The sequence below is a fragment of the Dromiciops gliroides genome, chromosome 3 (assembly GCF_019393635.1).
Source record: "Dromiciops gliroides isolate mDroGli1 chromosome 3, mDroGli1.pri, whole genome shotgun sequence".
Taxonomy (NCBI): Eukaryota; Metazoa; Chordata; class Mammalia; order Microbiotheria; family Microbiotheriidae; genus Dromiciops; species Dromiciops gliroides.
Window position 1 is genome coordinate 602357837 of NC_057863.1, and position 8327 is coordinate 602366163.

Here is an 8327-nt window from a genome sequence, read left to right on the forward strand (position 1 = left end):
AGAGCTGGGTTGGAGGCTGTAAGTCTTGCACTCGACTGGGTCAAATCTGGAGGTTTTCAGTGATCCAGGGCCCCCTCCTCTCTGGACATCAGTGTGGGCAGAGATGCTCCCCAGTGGCAGGAGGCTGCCTGGGTCCATGGGCGCTGTCTGTTTAACCTTATCACACTTCACCTCCCTCAGTGACTCTGCTGCTTGCATGGGAGGCCAGTGGTTGGAACTATTTAAAATTCTATCCAGGTCAGCAAACACATATTAAGTGTTTAACATGTGTAGAGCCCTGGGCTAGCAAGTTCCAATACGCAAAACTCTAGGCTGGGAATTGGGGATCCTGGGTCCTATAGAGCCTCAGGGTGACCTAAATCAAGTCGATTCCCCTCTCTCAGCCCTGTAAGGAATGTGAACCGAGACATGGTGTTCGTAGAAACATGGGATCTGGGGCTTGGAAGGAGCCCTCCTCTTCCCCAGCTGTAGGTCTTTAAGCAGAAGCTGAGGAACCCTTTGTTGGCCATGCTGTAGACTGGATTCATCATCCTCTGAAAGCTAGAAAGTATGGGGATCCTTCCAACTTTTAAATTCTGTTATTCTGCAATCATTCAACCCCTTTAGAGTCCCATAGGGGTGAAGCAACTTCACAAAGGTCATATAGGTAGTAAGCACCAAAGGCAGAATTAGAACCCAGGTACTCTGCCTCCACTACCCAAGGTACATTTTCTACTACTTGATGCCCACCTGATGGAAATTCTTTCATTTAGCTGCTCTAATGTAATGGCCCTTATGATACCATTGAGGGAAAGAAGTATGGTTAGGTACAGACTCACTTTAACGCTCTACATAGGGATGAAGGCCACCCTGACATCAAGTTTTCTAATTGTCTGAGAGTGAAAACCAGGGGTTGAAAAAAAATGGCCCAGTGAACTCTGTCCAGAGAACACAATTTGGAGAATTCGAAATTCCACTTGAGTGTAGTCTACCTAAAGGGAAGACTTTTTATCTCCCATCCCAAGGAGGAATCAAGACAGCCAGGACAGGTCTGGAGGACTTTCCATGTAAGAGATCTTGGGGAAAAGATCAATTTCTTATATACCGGCTAACCTCAGCAAGGATTATAATGAGCGACTATGTTTAAAATACTATACAAATAGTTAATATTTATGCGGTGCATACTATGTGCCAGGTATTGTGCTAAGAGCTCATAACAACCCCTGGAAGGTAGGGCCAATTATTACCCCTATTTTACAGATGAGGAAACTGAGGCAAACAGACTTCAAGTGATTTTCCCAGGGTCACACAGCTAGTATCTGAGGCTGGATTTGAAGTCAGATCTTCCTGATTCCAGGCCTGGCACTTTAACCACTGCCCCACCTATGTTCACTATTAATATTATATCATGTATCTTTTATGAACTCATATATTGAATTAATCAATTAGCACTTATTAAGCACCTACTATGAGCCTGACATTGTGCTTGGTGCTAGGAATACTAAGTCAAAAAAAAATTTAAACCCTGCCCTCAAGGGGTTTCCACTCTTCTTCCCCTTGTAAGTGTATCCCAGGAAATACCTGTATGGTCTGGACTATGTGGAAAGAGGGTGTAGAAGGGAAAGAAGGGAATGGGCATAAGGAAAAAGCACCTGGCAAACAAACATCATGGGTAAGAGGGGGCTTGAGCAACCAGAAAGAAGGCCTAGAAAATAACTCTCAATTCTGAAGTTCTAAGAGAGGAGAAAGAAGAGCAGGAAGAGGAGGAGGAAAGGAGAGAGAGAGAGAGAGAGAGAGAGAGAGAGAGAGAGAGAGAGAGAGAGAGAGAGAGAGAGAGAGAGAGAGAGAGAGAGAGAGAGAGAGAGAGAGAGAGAGAGAGAGAGAGAGAGAGAGAGAGAGAGAAATTGATTCTGAGATCAGGGAAAATTTGGTTAGGAGAGACAGATTCAAGATGAATCCTGGGTCAGAATGCAAGGATCCCCTGAAGTTCTAGGAGGCAGAGCTAGTGGCTGGGTAAGCTGTCTTTGGGTTACTCAGTCCTAAGGCTCAGGACTGAATCTTTGCCATCTCTTACTATACTCAGTTTCTTCCTCTTTAAATAGAGTGGGTAGTTTTATGCCCTGCAATAAAGGATGGCTCTCTAGGAGAGGGAGGGTGTAAAATTGGGAAATCTAGATGATGTGAAAACAAAAGATAGTAATAAAATTTTATTTGGGTAAAAAAAAAGAATGGGTAGAATAAGGTGGTCTCTAAGGGCCCTTCCAGCTCTAACCTACTAAGTTCTCAAAAAAAGTATCCTTTATAAATGATGAATGAATGAACAAACATGTCATTCTAGAATTTGTCTGAGAGAGGATAGGGTTCTTAGAACATAGAATATTTGAGCTGGAAGGGCCCTTCAAACACAGAATATCAGATCTTGGAGGGGCCAAATTCTAGAATCTGCCAGAAATTGATAGGGGCTCTTAGAACCTAGAACATCAGAACCAAAAGGGCCCTTAGAACATAGAATAAGGTCCTTTCCAGCTCTGACGTTCTGTGTTGTTTCCTATGAGCTCTACGTTTTCCAAATTACTTCTAAGCCCTAATATCCCATGTTCTAAGGTCCTCCCAACTCTGACATTCTAGAGATTAACTTTTTGGGGTGGGGGGATGGGGCAATTGGGGTTAAGTGACTTACCCAGGGTCACACAGCTAATAAATGTCAAATGTCTGAGGTCAGATTTAAACTCAGGTCCTGCTGAATCCAGGGAAGGTGCTCTATCTACTGCGCCATCTAGCTGCCCCTGAGATTAACTTTTTTAAAGCATTTATTGAGTACTTATTATTTGCAAAGCTTTTCACTAAGCACAAGGAATACACATAGACAAACAAATCAGTCCTTGCTCTCAAGAAACAGCTTCTAATGAGGAAGAGAACACAAAGAGGAGGTTGCAGTAGCAGGTCTAAAGGACTCGCATTTATGCTGGAAAAATTACGTCCATTTCTGATATTGAGCTACTTGAGAGATGTTGCTATTCCTAGGACTCTTGTTCTCAGGGTCTTACGCTGTCCCTATCAAGGTCTGAGGGGAGATGGGGGAGGGGTTTCTTTTGCCTAAAACAACTTTCTCTCTCTCTCTCTCTCTCTCTCTCTCTCTCTCTCCCTCCCTCCCTCCTCTCTCTCCTCTTCTCCTTGTCTCTCTCCTCTCTCTCTATCCCCCTCCATTCCAACCTTTCCCTTCCCCTCTTTGTCCGCCCCCCACTCCCTCCAGCTCCTCTTCCTCCTCCCTCCTGCCTTGCTGCTTCAGTTGGGTTCTTAGGTTTCTAATTCTAATATTCAGTGTGTTGAGGTCCCTCCCAGGATCTGATGTAAGGTCTCTATTTCTGGCATTCTAGGTTCTAAGCCCCCTTCCAACTCAGACATTCTATGCTCTGAGGTCTCCAGCAGCTCTGACATTCTGTGTTCTAAGGTCCCTCCCAGCTCAGGCATTCTATACATCTCTGATCCCTGGGATGCTTATGATGAACTTTATTTATGTTTTTCTTCAGAGACAGGCAGCCAGCCAGAGGGGGTGGGGTGTGTACCTGGGGGCTTTGGAGGAGAGGGGCTGCTGGCAAGGGACGGGGAGGGGGTTGGAGAGGGGGAGACAGGCTGAGGACAAACATGACTCTCTCCCTGGGGAAGAGGCACTCAGCTCTGCCCTCCCCTGGCAAGTGAGGAATCAAGAGGCAGAGCACTGTCCCCCGCTGAAGGCAACAGGTCATTCATTGTTTTTAAAAGATGGGAAATTCTATCGCTTGTTTTTCTCCCCTCCGGTCTCAAAGTCATTTTTCCTCTACAGCCCCCTTCTCTCCCCTACAGGATCTCATTCTGTTCAGCTGCTCCCAATCTCTCTCTCCCTCTCCTCACATCAAATATATGAGGTTTACACAGGCTGTGCTCAGCACTGCCAAAGGACTGTGAAGGCAGCTCTCACAAATTCAAAGGAGCCAGGCAGAGAGAGAGAGAGAGAGAGAGAGAGAGAGAGAGAGAGAGAGAGAGAGAGAGAGAGAGAGAGAGAGAGAGAGAGAGAGAGAGAGAGAGAGAGAGAGAGAGAGAGAGAAAGGGAGGGAGGGAAGGAGGGAGGGAGCAAAGGAGGGAGGAGGGAGAGAGGGACAGCAGGAGGAAAAGGGGGAAGGAGTCTGGGAAGGAAATGAGGAGAAGGAAGGGAGATGAGAAGGGGAGAAAGAGAGGACAAGAAGGGGGAGGAGAAAGGGGAAGGCGGAGGAGGAAGAAGAAGGGAAAAGAAGGGGAATGGAGTAGAAGGGAGAGGAGGAAAGAGTCTGGGGAGAAAATGAGGAGGGGGTTGAGAAGGGAAGGAGAGGGGGCAAAAAGAGGGGGAGGAGAAAGAGGAAGCATAAAGGGGAAGGTGGAAGAGGAAGAAAAGGGGGAAAGAGAGGGAAGAGGGTGGGGGAGAAAGAGGAAGAGGAGAAAGAAGAGGGGAAAGGAAAGGAAAGAGAGTGCAAGGAGTCAGGGGAGGAAATGAGGAGGAAGGGGGATGAGAAAGGGAGGAAGAGGTGGAAGAGAAAGAGTGAAAATTAAGGGGAGGTGGAGAAGGGAGGAGAAGAGGGGAAAAGAGGGAGGAAAGGATGGGAGAAAAGAGGGAATGAGGAAGAAGAGGGAGGAGAAAAGGAAGGTGAATAAAAGGAAGAAGAGGATAAAGAGGGAGAGGAGTAAAAAAGGCTGAAAAGGAAGGAGATGGGGAGAGAAATAGCGATGAGAAGAAGGAGGAGGAGGAGGAGGAGAAGGAGAAGGAGAAGAAGGGGGGTTGCAAAAAAGGGAGATGGGGAAAGAGGAAAAATAGAGAGGGAGGGAGGAAGAGAGGGGAAGAGAGGAGGAGGGGGAGGAGGAGGAGAAAGGGAAGAGAGGGAAGGCAAAACAGGGAAAATAAAAAGCAAAGAAAAAGAAACACATCCATGCACATGCCAGGAAACCAAGACGAGCTCCTTGCTGTGGCTGTTTTTCCGTCCGGTGGAGCAGGAAAGTGACCAGATGTGGGTTTCTGCCCGCTGAGGAGTTACATCTGTGCTTGTTCAGTGTGGTGTACGGGGTGGGGACAGGAGGAGAGATTCAGATGCTATCCAGGTAGATTGGCTTTCTCCCTTCTAGTTTGTCTCCAAGCAGAGGAACAGGCAGACCCCTCAGACCTCACTGTCTTTTGCCTCTTTTTGCATCTCCAGCATTTAGGACAATAACTGAAACATAGTAAGCACCTAATAAATGCTTATTGACTGAGTGACTGCCCCCTAATCAGATGGATCCCAGGGGAGAAACTGTAAGGGAAACTTCAGGGTACCTGAGCGCAGAGAGAGAGACCATGCCTTGTTGGCCCTTTGGGAGGGGATGTAGTTTCAGTGCCCTAAGATCCTGGACCCTGGACCTCTGGAGACAGCTTAGTGGGCTCTGGGCAGGATGTCAGATCAAGCAAGGCTCCCAGTGAATTTATATCACCTTTCAAAAATTATCGTGCCTGCCTCTTCTTCATTTTTTTTCCCAAGCAGACAGGCAAAGAAAGGAACGTGGGCAGTGGATAAAGCACCAGCCCTGGATTCAGGAGGACCTGAGTTCAAATCTGATCTCAGACTCTTGACACTTACTAGCTGTGTGACCCTGGGCAAGTCACTTAACCCTCATTGCCCTGGGAAAAAAAGGAATGAGGTACCCATTTTACTTATGAGGAAATCAAAACCCAAAATGACAAAATGTTTTGTCCTCCACCCACACAGTCAGCTAGGTGAACAGAAATAGAAAGAGCATCCATCAGAGGGCCTGAATTCAAATCCAGGCAACCCCTTTCCATCTCTGTTACCTTGGGAAAATCACTTAACCTCAGCTTATTTTCTGCTCTGTAAAATGAGGAGATTGGACGGTATGCTCTCTTAATCCTTTCTCTGAGGCTTCTTCCAGAAATAAATGTATGCTTCTACAAGCAAACATTTATTTAGGGCCTTCTGTATATAGGTCATTCCTTCACCAAGAGTCAAATGGGGAAAATTTTTTTTTAATTAAATTATTTTAATTTTAAAAGAGTCAAATGGAGATAGTGGAAAGAGTGTGAGACTTGAAAACTGGTCATCTCAGGCCTAACCCTGACCTGCCTGCTCACTGCCCCTATGAGCATGGATAAGCCTCACCTCTCTGGGCCTTAGCTTCTTCATCAATAAAATTAAGGGCCTAAGGTCTCATCTAACTAGAAATGGTAGAATCTGGGGTCTCCCTCAATCTTCCCTGGGTCAGAAATTCCCAGCATGGTCTCTCAAGGGCCTTATGGAGTCATGAGGCTTTTCCCTAGGCTAAGGCTGTCTGTCTCCTAGGCAAACTCACACATTCTCCAGCTAACACATTAGTGAGGATGAGGTCATCTCATTCAGGCATTACTGTCCTGTTGTCACATAGAAAGAGAGAACAGTGCCAGCATAGAATGGATGGGACTCAGGGTGCTGATGGAGGGAGGGGACAGACCTAGGAGGCCAAAGTGAGATACTATGATGGGAAGCCCTAGGCGTGGGGATGGGAGGAGGGGGCTGCAGTTCAAAGAGTCCAGGCCCCTGGGAATCAAACCTGAGAAGTAGAAAAGAAAAGAAGACAAGGAACCACCTTCACTTTCTTCATCCCAGAACCTAGGATCAAGCTCATCTCTATCACCTTCCAGAAGTGGAGCTTCAACCTTAGAATCTCAGACCTGAATGGAAGTTTAGAGAAGGATGTCCAATTCCCCACTGTCCCCAGAAGGGTGATAACCATCCTGTACTCTGAAATCTCCAATGATGGGACCCTGACTACCTCCCAAAGCAACCCACTGGGCAGCAATAAATTGTTAGAAAGTGCTCCCTTCTCCTTCCCCTCCCCCTCCAGTGAGCTGAAATCTGCCTCCCCAGAATCCACTTTCCTGCTGTCCTAAGTCTGGTTCTATCATCCAAGGCCCATCTCGGCATGACAACTCTTCAAAAAAAAAAATGATAGCTATCGGGTTTCCCACCTCTCCAAGTCCTTAGTTCTCCAGGAAAATCACCTCAGGACCCGAGGCAGCTAGATGGTGTAGTGGATAGAGCACTGGCCCTGGAATCAGGAAGACCAGAGTTCAAATCTGGACTCAGACATGTGACATTTACTAGCTGCATGACCCTGGGCAAGTCATTTGACCTTGATGACTTCAAACAACCAGGGCCATCTCCAGTTATCCTGATATATATCTTGCCACTGGACCCAGATGGCTCTGGAGGAGAGAGTGAGGTTCATGACCTTGCACAGCCCTCCCTCACTTAAATCCATTTCTCTTGAAGTCATGACATCACCTCCCGATGAAATTGTCCTCTTTGAGGACAGAGGACAAAACAGACCCCAGTACCTTCAGCCAGCCTTCTTCTGAACATGAGCCATCTTGTGCCCTAGCCTTTACTCTTCTTCCCATTGGGTCCTTTCCCAGGTGCCCTACTCCTAGGCTTCCCCTGACTCAAGGAAACAGGGGCTGCCTGCAGTCTAGCCCACTAGCAAATCCAATGCAGAATTTCATTTTCTAGGGCAAAGTTGCTGGAGGAGGCTGAAGCTTGCTGTCACTCATCTATAATTGTCTCCCTCTCTCTGCCACGGTACAGGAGGGATAGGCTCTGTCTTCCCAGAGAGCTTTATTAAATCTCACTCAGTGCCTTCCTTGCCTTCAGAAGTCCCATCGCCCCATTACAGTCCAAGCACTGACTCCCTGGTGGCAACCTCTGCTTCATCCCCAGGCCCACCCTCTCCTCCTGCCTGCTGCCCTTCACTGCACTACTGAAAGAGGGGGTGGGGTGCCCAAGAGCACTGCAGGACAAGGGCAGGGGGCTTGGGTCCCAGCTCAGGGAGCCCTCCTGGATCCAGGGCCAAAGGCCCCTGCTGATCCCTACCACCCCGCCCAGGGTCTTCTTAAATGATCTAAGATGACCACTGTAGGGAAAAGCAGCCATCTTCTAACAGGAGACAAAGCCCTGAACTGTGAGCTCAGCCTGGAGCTCAAGGGTCCAGGATTCGCTTCCTGTCTCTGTGATTAACTCACTGTATCACTGCTGTTAAAGGCTAAAATTCTAGCTAAACTGTCTAAAATATCTAATGAGTGGTCACCAATAAATTATAAGCTTTAGCAAGAGTTAGACTTTTAAGCATTTATTAAGGAGAATAAGAGTTTGGTAAAGAGAGAAGAAAAGGCCTGGATTCCTATCTATTAAAGGGAGAGCGTATTTCTAGCTCCCCTCTCCACCAGCGTCCTCAGGAAAGAGAGTGAGACTGAGTGCCAGTCTCTTCCTTCCTCCTCCCACTAGCCCGCGTCACTTCCTTTTCCAAAGAAAAGTCTTGCC